Source organism: Cryptotermes secundus, unplaced genomic scaffold (genome assembly GCF_002891405.2).
Source record: "Cryptotermes secundus unplaced genomic scaffold, Csec_1.0 scaffold286, whole genome shotgun sequence".
Classification (NCBI taxonomy): Eukaryota; Metazoa; Arthropoda; class Insecta; order Blattodea; family Kalotermitidae; genus Cryptotermes; species Cryptotermes secundus.
The window spans coordinates 1,131,243-1,148,128 of NW_019736399.1; the positions used below are offsets into that span (position 1 = coordinate 1,131,243).

Consider the following 16,886-nt stretch of genomic DNA (forward strand, 5'->3'; position numbering starts at 1 on the left):
TCACGGATCCCCTATGCCCCAAGTGGGAGCAGAAAGGATAAGATAGATAGATAGATAGATAGATAGATATAAGCTGGAGTTGTATGCCCTTTCATTGATAAGCGGTTTTTAAGTGTGCGTGTGAAATTATTTTACCGCATAAAACCAGTAGCACCAGGTCAAAGCTATGGCTTCATCATAAAAAGTAATTTAACAGTCCTATACATCCCCTCTCCCATATGCCTTCATGACATAGTGCTTAATTGGTTAAGTACAGGGGCAACTTTACCTTACCTTACAGTTATTTTTTTTATGTAAACCTCGTGAATTTTTACCTTTGAGGAGCCGAAACCGGAAATTTCACTGTAGACTTTCACGTGTGGCAACACAAACTATTTCTCGGTGTAACAGCCTCACTGAAGGAGTACTCTAAGAGACATAGAAACCTCTGTGCAGAATACTGCACGAAACAACAGGCCACTAGTTGCTTATTGAATTGCTCCCGAGGCTGTTTGTTTCCTGACATAAAGTTCTTTTTGTTCCAGTTGTTATGCAAAGCAGCAGTGTGACGTGTAGTTGGGGGACACTGAACTTTTCCTCTCTGTCCTTCTCTCGCATACAGGAAACGGACCCGTCTTCAGTCGCGGCTTTGTTTCAAGACAGCAGTTGTCTAAAGAGACATCGCCTAATGTTGGGCCATGCAGGTGGAACCACTACCGACGAGTTCCGATAAGAGAAGCACTTTTGCTGTGAGGAAGTTTTGTTAAGTTTTATCTTCACGAGTTGAAATTGGACAAGCCGTAGGCCCTAGGTATTGATTACGAACGTTATGAATTATAGATGTGCTGTCTGTTGCTTTATGGCTGCTTTAGCTTGCGCGAAGGAGGGGGTGATGTGGGAGTTGCTTGGGGGGAAAGCAAAGCCAGTGAGCTGTGGTGTTAATAGCGAAAGCAGTGGTAGCGATGGCGTAAGCATTTAAATGGATTTGTTGGGCAACTTTAGGCAGTTTTTTTTTACCACGGTATTTATTGCTGTGGAAAATTAGGTCGCGGATTCGATTTCCGATGAGGTCATTGGATTTTTCAATCGATCTACTCCTTCCAGCCGCACTATGGCTCCTGGAGTCTACTCATCTTCTAACAGAAATGAGTATCAGAAATCTTCCTGGGGTTAAAGGGCGTCCGGCGCGTAAGGCTGACAACCTTACTGCCATCTGTGAGACGATTGTCTAGAAAATGTGGGAGCCTCGACGTCTCACAACCCTATGTGCCTCCACGGCCTGTTGCAGGGATAGCTTGGCGCGTAAGGCTGTACAGTCTCACCGCCATCTGTGAGCCGATTGACTAGAAAATGTGGGAGCCTCGACGTCTCACAACCCTATGGGCCTCCACTGCCTGATTATAGGGAGAGCTTTACCCTTTTTATAATCATTTCTCGCCGTATAATTGCATAACCATTGCAAATGTACTTATTTGTCTATAATGTAAAGTGCCCTATTTTATATTGTTTTTTTTTTGTTTCTTCGTACTAGTTCTAACTTTGTAATTGGCCTCTGGGCTGTTAGGTTTTCACGTTAATAAGCAAAAACCGACTTCTGTTACTGGAGCCTATAGAGCGACTCTTTAGCTTCTACATTCGGGTTTCAAAATACACACGTTACCAATCATATTTTTTAATAATCACGCCCTTGTCCCAGAACTGGGTTTCAGTTTTTATTAAGTTATTAATGTTTGATTTACTTTATGCAGATACTGCCGACTTGTACCGCCGGGCTCTTTTCGTGGGGGTAAAATGGGCGGGGCGCGAAGCTAACCACCAACTAGTGCCGAGGTCAAGAAAATATGGATCTATACACTCACTCCCCAATACGCCTTCATGGCGTAGTGCTTAATTAGTTAAGCACAGCTACAACTTTACCTCTTTTTTTACTGCCGATTTGATATTTCAGTGTTCGTGCATTATAGCCGTCCTTCATAGAACATTGCCACGTCTCGACATGGTATGGCCCTGGGCAAATCAAATTGGATAGGAGGCAGTCGTTGGCAGGAAAAAAAAAAAGACCTGATTCATATTATAGTAGAAAAAAGCATCGTTTCGTGTATTTGTGTAATCGAAAGTGTAATGTAGACTTACAGAATAAGAGTCAGTTTTAGCATGTCTTTTTGTGTCTTTAGCCTTCAACCGTTCGTGATAGTATGAATCTTAGTCAGAGTCCTATGTTACGACCGACGGCCAGTCCTCCAGTCTGTCTTGGAATAAAGCACCCACCTGGGGCCTTACGACCAGAATTTTATTACTTTCAGACAGTTGCGGGTTTGTTGATTTGGGTCACTGTCTCAGACGAGAGGATGACTCTGTCGTTTACAGTTGCTGCTGGCTCTCGCCAGAGCAGTCATTTTCGGGTCAGAGTCCCGTAGGGCTCATGATCATATTTTACTGCCTCAGATTTGAGACTTCCTTTTCGTCGCCTCCTACGACTCGCAGGTCTCCACGCGGGATCGTTCGTGATAATCTCGAATTAATGTGATATACCTCCTGAGTGCTCCTGGTAAATGCAGAATCGATTTGAGTTCTACTAAAGACTGGCCTATGTGGTTAAGTACAGTTGTAGCCATGTGTTTCTGTGATTAATATGAGCAAGTTCTTCGAGATGGAATGTGCCTTGAGTGTTGCAACATTTATTATTTGTCTGGATGACCATCTTCAAAGCTGTCTACCTAGAACCTAACCGATTTCTAACTCTACGTCTATAAATTCTGATGATGGAAGGGGCATATTTCATCTAAACATCGGTATCCATCTCCAGGACTACACGGTATCACAGCCCAGAAGACGTCAATCTGAAAGAAATTTTGGCGAATGTAGGTCGAAGGAGAAGTACTTGGAGGACGGAGTGAAAGGACGATAAATGTTAAATAAACCCAATTCACTGTCTAAATTGACATCTTATTAAGTTGATGCTCGGACCGTTGCACAAATAGTCTTACGCTTCTCTGGGATAAAGCACAAGGGAGATCTGTACTGTCAGCTTCTCGGGCTATCACCAGGGCTGGGTTCATGTATGACGCAACTTCATGGTTCTGTATACGAAACAAGAACGTTGGTATTTTTTTTTTTTTTTTTNTAGTTTTCTGAGTAAGGGCTGTTGTACTCTCGTCTGACCGATAAAGAATCGTCTGTTTGTGGATGAACTCACGAGAGCAACAGAACATTTCATGTGACAGGAAGTGGTTAATCACGATTTATCTTTCCATGACACTTGAATGCCGCTTTTAAACACTGATCTGCCCGTCCTATATAAATATACATTCTTAACTGTGGATTTTCAAAATCTTGAACACACAGAAGTGTTATCTTTTCTCGTCACATTATTGAACGTTCCATGTATAACATCCTTCCCAGAAATCTCCAAAGCACCAGTGGGGCTTCATTATTAGTTTAATGATCTACACGAAACCCAAAAGACGCTTTCGAATTTGTCACTATCAAGTATTCCTCGCAGCTGTCGTCACGTATGCGCATGCCCTGTCGTGGAATGTTTGAAATGTGAAAACAAAAATTGTTTCTTCAGCATTTGTGGAGAAAATGAGAAACGCGTGCAAAATTTTTGTTGGGATAGCTCAAGGTAAGAAGCCAAGTTTAAGACAGACGTAGATGGAACGATAATGTGACATGTAGACCCATTGCCAAGTAACAGCTGTGCAAACGGGCGACAGTACAATAGCCATTACTAGGGAACAGCTTTGTGGACACGTTTAACCCGTAACGAGAGAACAAGCAATAATGGAAGAGACGTTTGCTGTGCTTCCTGTGCGGTCCGTGCCGGGGCTGTATAACGAGTGAGTCAGGAGTTGCAGATGTGAGAAGCGAGACGCTGGTAGCTGAGACCTGGGCCAGTTTGGGAACCCAGAAGAAATGGAACGTCCTATATTGAAGCCGCTACCAAGCAACGGCTAGTGAAGACTGACTTTTCTGTGTGCTGTGTTTACAGTGATATCTGGAGTGTGTAACTCATTGAGACTTGCTTATATATTTGTAGTTACGGGTGTAAGTGTCCAGTAACTCCGATTACGAACCAAAATACCGTCTGTAGTGAGACCACGTGAAAATAATACCAAAGTGGATTTTTATGATAGACATTATGCGCAGCCCTTGCACTCTATAACAAAAGTGAAATTACGATTGAATTCCATCAAATGCAAAAATATTCAATAATTATAATAAAGTAGAGTTTTTACGTGTTTCGGCCACAGATGGCCATCATCGGAAGGCGACCAGCACTTCTTTATTATTAAAAAAACATTTTGGACTTCAGTCCTAATCTTACTTAATTCAAAGTGGATACTGGAGAACCAGAAGACCTGGAAGTAAAGTTCACCCTATCTAGGTAATCAGCAATAGACGGAAGTGAGCGATTAGCTTTATGTTCTGCCGTCTTTACCTTCACAGCTCGGGGTGAAAACCGACCATTCATCTCCGCTGCCGATGTCTGGAATTCGTTTTTGAATGCCAGGATGTCGTTAGTGAGCCGGGATAGCGCAGTCGGTTTATCGACTGGCTATGGGCTATACGAGTAAGGGGTCGGAGTTCGAGTCCTGGTAGGATAAAGAATTGTCTCTTCTCCACGTCGTCCAGACCGGCTCTGGGGTCCACCCAACCTCCTGTCCAGTGGGTACCGGGGGCTCTTTCCCGCCGGGTAAAGAAGCCGGTGCATGAAGCTGACCACTCACCTCAAACTAGTGCCGAGTTCAAGAAAAGGCGGATCTATACGCCCACTCTCCCATACGCTTCATGGTGTAGTGCTTAATTAAGCACAGGGACAGCTTTACGTTACACCAAGTTGTGTGCTTCCTGGGGGGGTGGGCTAGATTCAGGGACGACAAACTGTTTGCATCTCTATGATGGGTTATTTAACGACGCTTGTCAATAGACGGGAGTGAAATTAAACGGGACACGTCAGTTTTTGTTCTACGCTGATGATGTGAATCTACTGGGTGATAATGTAGATACCATAAAGAAAAACATACAAACTTTAATTGACGCAAATAAAGGGGTTGGTCTAGAAGTAAACACAGAGAAAACTAAGTATATGTTACTGTCTCGTCACCAAAATGCAGGGCAAAATCATGACATAAAGATAGGAAACAGATGTTTTGAAAATGTGGCACAGTTCAGATATTTGGGAACAATGATAACAGATCAAAAACTGATTCAGAAGGAAATTAAAACGAGACTGAACTCGGGTGATGCTTGCTATCATTCAGTCTAGAACCTTTTGTCTTCTCGTCTGCTGTCCAAAAACATGAAAATCAGAATATAATTTTGCCTGTGGTTCTGTATGGGTGTGAAACTTGGTATCTGACATTAAGGGAGGAACATAGACTGAGAGTGTTTGTGAACAGGGTGTTGAGAATATTTGGACCGAAGAGAGATGAAGTGACAGGAGGTTGGAGAAAACTGCATAATGAGGAGCTTCATAACTTGTACTCTTCTCCAAGTATAATTAGAATGATCAAGTCAAGAAGCATGCAGTGGGCAGGTCATGTAGCACGAATGGGGGAGACGAGTAATGCGTATAGGATATTGGTGGGAAAGCCAGAAGGAAAGAGACCACAACGAAGACCAAGGCGTAGGTGGGTGGACAATATTATAATGGATCTTAGAGAGATAGGATGGGATGGTATGGATTGGATAGATCCGGCTTAGGATAGGGACCAGTGGAGGGCTCTTGTGAATACGGCAATGAACCTTCGGGTTCCATAAAATGTTGGGAAATTCTAGAGTAGGTGCAGAATCGGCGGCTCCTCCAGAAGGGCTCAGCTCCATGAGTAAGTCAGTAGCTCAGACTTTGTAGCATCGAATGGTACGATGATTGGTGAATAATGGATCGGAAAGGGTTTAAAAGTTCGTCGTGGGGTAATCGAGATCGCATCATTTACCCATAGGGACGGAGGGAAGCCATGGGAATCCTCAGGATAGTGGGTGTCCCGGCCGAGCTTCGAACTGGACACTACCTGAATACAAGTCTGTAGCGTCACCGCTACATCGTCCTGCTTAGTCATATACACGTCGAAAAGAGGTAATGTCTGGCGATAATGTCCAGTATTGTACCAATCCAAGGAGACGGTATAGCGACTGGCTACGGGCTGGACGACCGAGGGGTCGGAATTCGGATCCCGGCGGGAGTAAGAATTTCACTCCATGTCGACAAGACCGGCTCTGGAACCCACCCAGCCTCTTATCCAGTGAGTCCCCCGGGGCGTGAAGCTGACCACTCACCTCCAACTAGTGCAGAAGTCAAGAAAACGTGGATCTATCTATACATGCAGTCCCCCCATACGTCGTCATGGCGTAGTGCACGGACAGCTATTACCTTACTGTACCAATGGAGCGTAGACACGGAAATTAACGTGTTGGATACTGCTCATAAGGACGGAATGGCCAGCAGCGAGGCAGGCGTTCAGGTGCGCGTCACGATGTGACGTAAGAGCTGGACGTACCCAGCCCTGGTTCACAGTTATGGCCCACGTTGCGTGCAGACAGATGAGGAAATCGGATAATTGTGTTCGTTGGGACCCGGCGAAGGAAGAGCCGAGTAAAGTAGGAAGGGTGAAAGTTCGCAGTGAAAATTAGACGCTTCCTCGCCTGCGCATCCTGCAACACTCAACACTGCCCAAAAAAAAAAAGAAGTTGCAGTGCAAGGACATTGTGATGTGCCGGAAGTTCTGTTCAGTGCAAACAATTTCTTGTCAGTATAGTGCAACTCTGGGTGGTCACAGTTCGATTCCTAGCCGAGGTGTTTGGAGTCTTCAGTTCCGCGCGGTAATGTTTAAAACGTGCTGTCCTTTAAATACTTAACGAAACGTTTTTCATTTTTTTTTTGGGAAATACGTCCCAAATCAATTGTAATCTATCTCTCCATTAAATCGGACATTCACACAACCGAGTCGCCCGTCAAATAGTATCAAATATTAAATAATAACATACAGGAATTAATTAAATAATTTTCCTGGGGAGTAAAGCGCGGCCGGCGCGTAAGGCTGACAACCTTACTGCCATCTTTGAGCCGATTGTCTAGATAATGTAGGACCCTCAACGTCTCTCAACCCTATGGATCTTCATGGCCTGGTACAGGGATAGCTTTACTTTTACTTTACTTTTTTACAACATAACAGTGTATATAATTTGTCTCTATAAACATTACATATATTACGATTACAACTACCAACTTCCAAATACCATCACATATACAACTTTTAACTATACTTTTGACTGTGTGACTGGTTATTTAAGACTTCAACTTTTACATTGTATACACTTGGAAATTTATCACTGTATCCGATATTTGACATGCAGTTCAGTAACGGAAAGTTTAATGTATTTGCCTGATAATGGCCTCTTGAAGGCCGAAACATGTAGCACATGTATCTCCTAGAGCTACTTACACGTATTATTGATTGTTATGATGGTTTTCAGTAAGAAATAATAGTTTTCATATTTTTACATTATTGCGCATCCACTCACTCTATGGAACTGAACCCTCCTTGAGAAGCCACTGGTGGCTCAGCTACTCGGGGTTTCCCCGTCGTTTTATGGAACCCGAAAGCCCATTTACCATGTTTACATGAGGTCTCTGCTGGTCACTATCCTGAGCCTTGAGAACAACAACAATTATAATTATTATTATTATTATTACAACCGTCGTCGTAATCATTATCATCAATAATGAAATTCTCTCTTTTTAAGGTCCGCCAAGATGCTAATAATTTCTCTTGTTTCAAGTAAATGACATCCCGGGAACCCATGAAGTTGTACAAATTCTGGTAAGCACTGCGAGCATGCGCAGTTCGAAGTGTGACGGCAGTGAAACATATATTTGTATTTCCAAATGTGTAATTTTAAAAATTGTTGCGAGTTTACCTTGCGACGGTTTAGGAATTGTTGTGTAGTGACGTTTGAATTCATTACCAGTAAACCCTATAGGATAGTAATGTGGTTGATCTAGAACTACAAGGTTCATGTCCAACCTTCAAAATAGAGGATAAAATTATAAAGATGTAGGTAGCCAATAGGTCGTTCAGAAAAATATGTTCATGTAAGGCCAGTTAGGATTGACAGTAAAACATCAGAATGTCTAGGGGTGTAACTAACAAACTCCATGGAACCGAGGCCTTCGTGAGAAGCTTCCAGTTGCACAGCTGCTCAAGAATTTCTCAACATTTTATGGAACCCAAAGGTTGAATGCCGTGTTCACAAGAGCCCTTCACTTGTCCGGACTTTGAACCAGCCCAGACCATCCCATCCTCTCTTAAAATCCTTTTTAATATTGTCCGCCCACATTCCTGTAGATCTTCCTAGTGGTCTCCTTCCTTCTGGCTTTCCCACCAAATTCCAAGGTGCATTCCTTCTCTCTCCCATGCGTACTACGTGCTCTGTCAATCTCATCCTTCTCGACTTGATCATTGTAATTATACAGTGCGTTCAGTTGAGGGGGAAACTTCGCAACACCGCTGACCTGGCCCAACATTCCTCACAGATTGATACTGTAACTGCTGATAGCAGAATGAGACATTAGCGCTGATAAACGTGCGCCGTTACAGTTACAGCGGCAATCTGTGAGGAATGTTGGGCCCGGTAAGCGGTGTTGCGAAGTTCCCTCCTTGGTTGAACATCCTGTACTTGGCCGAACCAAAGGTTACTTCAAGCGTTGGCGGAGGGTGCTTGGGCAGTGTGTTGTTTCAGACCACACGAAATGTAGTTGACAGATGGTTTGGCATGAGAGCGCTCTTTACATTCTCGTACAGATTTAAACGACCTTCAGACGTTAGGCAAATATGGAAGGCATGGCGCTAAGGCCATTTGAATTAGTTTCCACGTCATGTTCTGAGACGTTTGAGTCAACAGCAGATGCTTGAAGTGTGGACTGCTTTGCCACTGGATATCGAGTGTCTGCTGTGGACTAATCTAGGTCACACAGCATGTAATGATAGGACGATTAACGAGTTAGGAGGGATTCTTGAAAGAAACGTTTGTGGCCTAATCGAGGTAGACCTACAGTCTCGATGTTTTCCTTGTGTGTGTGTGTGGGGGGGGAAGCTTAGGAAAACCACGGAAATCTGTTGAAGTAGCCTGAGACTGGGCTGGTGTTCCAGTGGAGTAAGACTTCTGTTAGGACTACATCAACCCGTTCGGTAACAAGCGTTCCCTTTCCGATTTCTGTGTATACTATCCTTTTCTGAAAGACCTTGGGGGTTTTTTTTGTCGTCTTTGGTAGATCGTGTCATTTTGTGCCGCCAAAGAATGGCAGTGGTAAGCTACACAACTACATGTTTGTAAGTAGGCCCTGGAGCCGGGATAGCTCAGTTGGTATAACGACAGGCTGGACAGCTGTGGTTCGATTCCCTGTAGGGGCAAGGGATTTTGCCCACGGTGGCAACTGGCCCAGTGTCTGGGGCCCAGCCCCTTCCTATCCAGTGGGTACTTGGGCTCTTTCCTCGGGGATAAAGCGGCCGGGGGTGGAACTGCTCACCTTTATCTACTGCCGAAGTCAAGTTTGGTAGAGCTATACCTCAATTCCCCCATACTTCTTACGTCTTCATGACGTGGAGCTTAAGTAATTAAGCACAAGGACAACTATGCCTTTTATTTTTACCTAATTAGGCCCTAAAGAACCCGGTTACAGTAGCCGCGCGATCTAATGCATGAGCTGTCTTCGTTCGCTTGGACGCTGGGCTCGTGGGTTCGAAGACCACTGAAGGCATGGATGTTTGGTATGTGTATGTGTTTATTCTGTTTGTGTAGCCCTGTGTTTAGGTAGAGGCCTTGCGACAGGCTGTTCAATCGTCCAAGGAGTCCTCCCGTCTGTGAAAAATTATTACGGAAATGAATAAGAGGACAGTGAACTGAGAGCCATTGAAAAAAAGAAAGGCCCCCAAATACGGAATTTCGTGTATTGTGATCATGCTTTTCAAAGTATTCAACTTTCTTGGCTGGTGTTCGGGAGGTCTTGCTTTCAAATCTTGTCCCGGAAACAGGCTCTCCCGTCTGAGGGCTTATGTGGTTTTCCTCAGATCCCGAGACGACCCCTTGCTTGTGGTTTGTATGGTTCGTTAATCAGAATAGCAATGGAGAGTGAGACCAAAGCGAAGGCCCCATTAATAATATGGTTCTTGGACGCTTTCTAACGATATTGTGGCGCTTGGAAATAGACCTATCAACATCATTCTCGTTATCTTTTCTTCATGTGAAGAACATTCCTTATGTAAGAGTTTTTAGCTGTACATAACCCATAAATCCCAAACTGCCTAGAGTTGTACGTGCAAGAAACTCCATTTCCAGATCTCCGTTTTCTTGCTGCTGTGAAACGCCTTCCTGCTTCGTGTGGGTGTGCTACTGTTCTTGTGTAATTTGAGGACATGAGTTCTGTCTTGTGGCATATAGCGTTTTATCCGTTGAAAGTTAACGGACGTTCCGAAGGAGCATATCGCATCCATATTCAGGGCAATCAGGGCTTTGAAGATGGAGGCGACGTCACAGAAGATGTAACATTAGATTCTACAGCTAGAGGACTTGTTTTTTCATGCAGTTGTAAGGTTTCGCGTTAGTTCGTCCCACCAGGTCATAGTTTTTACATAATTTAAATTTGCAGGTGCATTTGTTCAATGCGGAGTGTAAGCAGTCACGCCCAACTTGCCGGTCTGTGTGAATCCGGACTCTTTCGAACGTGGTTACAGAGGTTTTCACATGGGTTAAATACGATCGTAATTAAACCAGTTGTGTTTTCAGGTGCAACTGTGTTTTTTTCGTTAGCAGCGGAAACATGTCGTGAAATCACGTTACATTCCTCCAGTTGCACATTTTTGGGCCGTTACGGGCTATTTAACCGCGTGGAGAAGTTTTCTTTTTTTTTAATCCGAGGGTTTAGTCCGCAAGTGAACTATACCGACCGAGCGACCGCCGCTTGTCGGCGAAGTTAGTGCCAACTTTTTCGGATAGAGGGTGTCGCGTGGTCAGCGCAATGAATCTCCACGGCCGTTAATTTCGGTTTTCTAGACCTTCTATTTCCTTGAAATAGCTCCTCAGTTATCCACACGAGGCTGAGTGGACCCTGTTCCAGACCCACTACTTCTCAAAAAATCTCGTACCACTGGGAATAGAAGCCGGACCTATGGATCTGTAGCCAGGAACTCTGACCACTAGACCACAGAGGCGGTCCAGTAAAATATGGTGTGATGAATCATGCCTTTATGCGGCATAAACTGGAAGAGACTCAGACGCTATGCTTGTACATCTGTCTTCCGTCTGGTCTGCATATTGTCTCCGTCACTCTGTTTCTTATGGGGTGTGCCCAACGATCACGATGCCATGAAGCATCGTGTCCCCAAATCAGTTAACACTAATTGGAACAGAGAAGGTACTTAGTGCTCAGTTGTGAAATTTCCAGCATTTTATGGGGTCCAGTGGTTCGTTGTCATGCTAAAAAGAACCCAGCGCTGGTCCCTGCCCTTAAGCGAGGTAACAAGAGTCCATACCTCCCAATATTATTTATTTTAAGTTAAATTTAATATCCTCACTTGCGCCTAGAATTACCCGGACTTGATGTGAATTTCTCTTATTTCGAATTCTTGTTACCCCCCCCCCCACGTAATCCTGAATTTCGCACCATTGAGCTTGGTATAAAAGTTTGGCAGGAAAGAAGGTAATGAGCCTGTTATTCATCGCAACCCATTAGTGAAGTGAAAGGACACGGAACACGAATGAAGCAACCAGTTATAAAAGGGATTTCTTTTCAGGTTTGTTAAAGAACGTTGGCCTGTGTTAATGGTGACTAGAATTTGCGAACTGGTGTGAATTAAGCTGCGAAATGCAGGTTTGTAAGCTGTGACATTCCACGCCACGCGAAAATTCGTTCTGTGCGCATTCACGCGCGCGTGCGCTCACAGACATATGCGGCAGTTAAGTCCAGAATGTGACCTCGACAAAGTTCAGTATTTGCACATACCAGCTGTGCCACGAGATTTAAAGATCTTCGGTTGAAAAATAGACCGTATGTGCAACAAGATGACTTGCTTCAGGCTACGTAACCGGAGTTTGAACCCGGATGTCCATTTTTGTTCAAGTAGAGGATAGAAATTTACAAAACATACTGTCACATAGTATGAGTGATTATAGACGGGGTTTTGCATTTATTAACTAATTACAGGTCGTAATTACAAATAAGTAACTATCGCTGATTTACACACTTTAGAAATTAATACACACATTATTTCTTCTGCACTGTCTTTACTAGACGTTTCCTGGTAACGGGTTTTAACACTGTCCGCTTACGTCCTTACAGTCGGGCACACATCCCATAATTGAACTAATCAGAGTCAAGAGTTACTTTAGTGCTGGCGGCTTACCGGCAATCAGTTCATCTTGGCGACAAGCCCTATGAGACTCACGACCAGTATTTTATTTCCAACTGAACACTTGCTGTTATACTCTTTATGTAACGTCTTCTCTGAAGAGAAAATAGGTCTGTCGTTTACAATTCTTTCTGGGCTTCGCCAGCGCAGTCATTCTCAGGTCCAAGTCTCGCGAGACTCATGACCACATTTTACTGTCTCAGATTCGAGACTCCCTAACCTGGCGGGTCAGGTCCGCGTATTTATAGCCTCCAGGAACAGGGTGGCCCAGGCGGTACTGGGTTCCCTTTTCGTCGTCTCCTGCGACTCGCGGGGCTTCGGGTAGAGGTATTTGACCACCCCTCCACACGCGATATTGAACTAAATTCTAAACTTGCCCCATTGATAACCCTTCGGTACAGACCGCGTAGAAAACCGCTCTTCTGTTGTAGCGGTGTGTTTACCGCGCTGTTACGTAGCAGCGGTCGCGGCACGGACCAGAGAAAACACCGCTTCTAGCAGTTCCTCTGTTGCTGCGTGCTGATTCGTTGGCTTGGAAACAAACCTGTTTGTTTGCGATCGTTACCTAGTAACGGGTCTACACGCTACAATACGTTATTTGATGCAAAGTCGGGACATTTCTGAAGTGTCATAGAATATATAACGTTTCAAGATACTATGAGTGCGGGCTATAGAAGTAACCATTCATAAACCATTTATTTGGAGGGAGTGTTGCCATGTGTGAGAGTTGAATCTGGCTTCCGTTGGTGATTTTATGAAAACCACAGGAAGTCATCACTTTCATAAAAATTACACTAAAATGCTCTGTAAGGCCCAGTTTTTGTGTCTGATGATCCCAAAATTCAGTATGTTGGGACATACAAGTATCTTTGGCCAATTTTAGAAACACACGAAATTTTGCTAAGGACTTTCCACCGCGGCGACCCGGGTTCGATCCCGGGGTCTGGTCAAGTGGGATTTGTGGTGGACAAAGTGGCGCTGGGGCAGGTTTTTTCCGAGCACTTCGGTTTCCCGTGCCAATCTTCATTCCACCAATTGCTCCACAATCACCCTCACCTATCATCTGGGGCTGGTACAATAGGCTAGAAGTGGCCGCAGTACAACGGACTTAGTCCCACCCCACTAGCAGTAATAAAAACAAATATGTAGCTTTATTCGCTTCAGTTATTTTATTTGTCCTCTTATCATTGAAATGTTGTACATTGTAATACAGTGGGTATAAACGTCATGCAATACGAGTAATGTGGTTCAACAGTTACGTCATTGTTAATGTGTGTATTCATACAAGAAAGTGCGAGAAATAGTCTCTTCACCAAGTATAATTATAACAAACAATTCAAGGAGGTTGAGATAGGAAGGGCATGTAGCACGCATATAGGCGAAGCTGAAACCATGTAGGATTTTCGTGAGTGAAGCCAGCAGGAAAATGATCACTAGGAAGACGTGGACATGGATGGGAGGGTAATAGTGAAACAGATGATAGATAAGGATGGGGTGGTATGGACTGGATTGATCTGCCTCAGGACGCACCGGTGGATGGTCCTTGTGAACACGGTAAAGAACCTCCGGGTTCCCTAAAATGTTGGGAAATTCTTGAGTAGCTGAGCAACTGGCGGCTTCTCATGAAGGGCTCATTTCCATGGAGTTAGTTGGGCAATTCTATGATAGTGAAGGTAAAAGGTAAAGCTATCCCTGTAATAGGCCGATAGGGTTGTGAGACGTCGAGGCTTCCACGTTTTTAGACAATCGACTCACAGATGGCGGTGAAGTTAGCCTTATGCGCCGGCCGCCTTTACCCTCCAGGAAGATTCCTCGCACTCATTTCTGTTAGAGGCTGAGTCGACGCCAGGGTCATAGTGCGGCTTTGGAAGGATTAGGTAAATTTAAAAAATTAGTGAATTCATCGAGAATCGAACCCGCGACCTTCCGGCTTGTAGCATAGTGCCTCAACCAACTACCTTTCCGCGTGCCCCAAATCTCTGATAATCAAAGCTATTAAGCTTTGTTTGATCTCGAAGAACCACATGTTTATAAGTAACTTACTTTCTCTGCAAATTAACTCCAGTTGTTTTATTTAAATTTATCGACACTGAAGTGATGTTGCACGACTGCTTAGATCACTCAGGGGCATAACTTGAAGCTGAGAAAATGAGAGGGGACCCAAGACAATAAATGTTAAGTAAGAAGTATTGTAGTTTATTCTGAAAGTACACGAGTGGGCGGCGTGGGCAACAGCCTTCCATTAGTAATATTGCTAAAGAAAGGCAGACATTCCAAATTTCCCCCAAACGTTGCTTGGAGAGTAATCAGTCATCATCATTTGACATCCGTAATGTAGGACCGAGTAATCCTTCAGTTTTTTAGTAGATAAACAAGGCGTAACAGGAAACGTGCTATATAGTCTGTATTTTATAGGACAGGGGTGCCCACTCTTTTATGTCATAGCGTCGCATTAAACATTAGACCAACATGCGTGTGCTGGATGATAAAGGGTTTGGGTGGTACTCAAGGGACTTGTTTGTTGTTACAGGTAGTTCGCAGTTCTGGCCACACATTTCATATTTTCTACCCTGCAGTAAGTTTATCAGCCGATCCCAGTGGCCGCCCGGACCAAGGTATGAACCGTCTTCGCTCGCTCGAACACTGGGATCGTGGGCTCGAATCCCATTCGAGGCATGGATGTCTCTGTGCGTTTATTCTTTGTTTGTGTTATTCTGCGTGTAGGTAGCGGACTTGCAACGGGCTGACTCACGTCCAAGGTGTCCTACGGACTGTTTATATATTAAGAAACTGAAAAGGCGGCCATGGTCCACAAGGGCTGTAGAGCCATAGATAGCTAGATGGATAGATGGATGGAAGGATGGATAGATTATGAAAACGCGAAACTGATTATGGACAACGGCGATTTTTTTATTTCTTTTTCGGAATATTGTGGTGGACTCAAAAACAAAACTATCCGTCAAACCACAATAGCCACATATAACCCCCCCCCCAGTTCTTAGACAGTCCAGTTGGCGGGTGAAGCTCATTTAGAACATTGTGACACTGACTACGTTTTCTTATTCCAGGAATTCGCCATCCTTTACCTTGTTTTAATAAGGTGTTTTGGTTTTCCTATGCTGTGTCTAACCGAATGAATGCTTTCCATTTCCGAGCGAACACTTCGGGTCCCACGTAGGATAGAAACGCCGTAGAGGTGACCCATTCAAATGAGATTTAAGGTTACTATGAATCTTATTGCCTTTCTGGTATGTGACGCCGTGTAGTTTGGTAGGTATTTACCAAAATTTCGGAGTAATCATATGCGTTCATCTTTCAGGATATTACTGATTTTTACTTTAAAATGTTTGCAGTGTTAATGAGGCCGAGTAGTTAACACTGCAGTCTGTATAGCGACTGGCTACGGAGTGGACGACCGAGGGGTCGGAGTTCGAATCTCGGTAGAGGCAAGAATTTTATCTTCTCCGCGTCGTCCGTACCTGTTCTGGGGCCCATCCAGTGTGTACCGGGGGCTTTTTCCCCGGGATAAAGCGGCCGGGGCGTGGAGCTGAGCACTCACCTCCAACTAGTGCCGAGGTCACGAAAACGTGGATCTGTACATCCACTCCCCCATACGCCTTCTTAGCGTAGTGTTTAATTAAGTACAGGGACAACTTTACCTTTTACAGTAGCTGACACCGCCATGAGGGCTGCTGCTTGTTCTATAGCGGATACCAAGGTACCACATTACACAGTAATTCTATATAATCGTTATAATCCCAGTTTTCAGAGACTATTCAGGTGAACTGGACATCCGATATTTATATCTTTACATCCGGCCTAGTATGAGCAGTGGTTGTGACCCAAATAGCGTTAACTCTGCCTCTATATCGCATATCGCGTGGAATAATTGCAGTTTACTGTGTAGCAGACAAAATGATTCTGCTCACCCACGTGTGGAATCCAGGTCGGGCTTTGCAGGCGCTTGTGATGAATCGTTACGTGACATATACCTCCGTTAATTGTCTGCTGTGTAGGCTACAGAAGGTGCCGATTTGCACGACAGGTGAATATAACTGCTTGACGTCGCGATCGTCTGTAATTCTTTGAACATAGACTTCAATCCAGTTCAAAGATGGAAATGGTGAAAGAATGTTTCTCTACCAGTTACTGCACGCCTTTTCCTTCCGCCCTGTTTATCTCTCGAGCCTTCAAGATTCGGTAATTAGCGCTCCGGGCCCGCGGCGTCTCACATGTGTGGCTCCTGTTCATCGCCTGTCCATTCGCCATTCTTCGGCATTTTTAAAACAAAGCGAGTTATGTGTTATACAGGGTGTCCCAGGAGGAATGTGCCAAACTTCGGGAGGGTGTTCCTTATGTTAAAGTATGCCGATATAACCCAAAACACCTATGTCCAAAGTTGAACGGTTACGGAGATAATGGCCAGAGAAGTGTCAAACTTTGACCGGGGTTACACACTTGTTGATTACAAAATAGATATTAAAACTGGCAGGAATATGT

General features: G+C 44.3%; 1 protein-coding gene across 10 annotated transcripts in view; it reads left to right on the forward strand.

The window, feature by feature from the left end:
* Window positions 1–16,886, forward strand: part of LOC111869826 (protein hu-li tai shao) — a 159,252-nt gene that overhangs the window by 72,633 nt on the left and 69,733 nt on the right. The window contains exon 3 of one of the 10 annotated variants that reach the window (XM_023861618.2): window positions 14,917–15,001. The exons of the other annotated variants lie outside the window; for them this stretch is intronic. The gene's annotated coding sequence lies outside the window, so the exon portion shown is untranslated. The remainder of the gene's footprint in view (window positions 1–14,916; window positions 15,002–16,886) is intronic. 10 annotated transcript variants of the gene reach the window in all.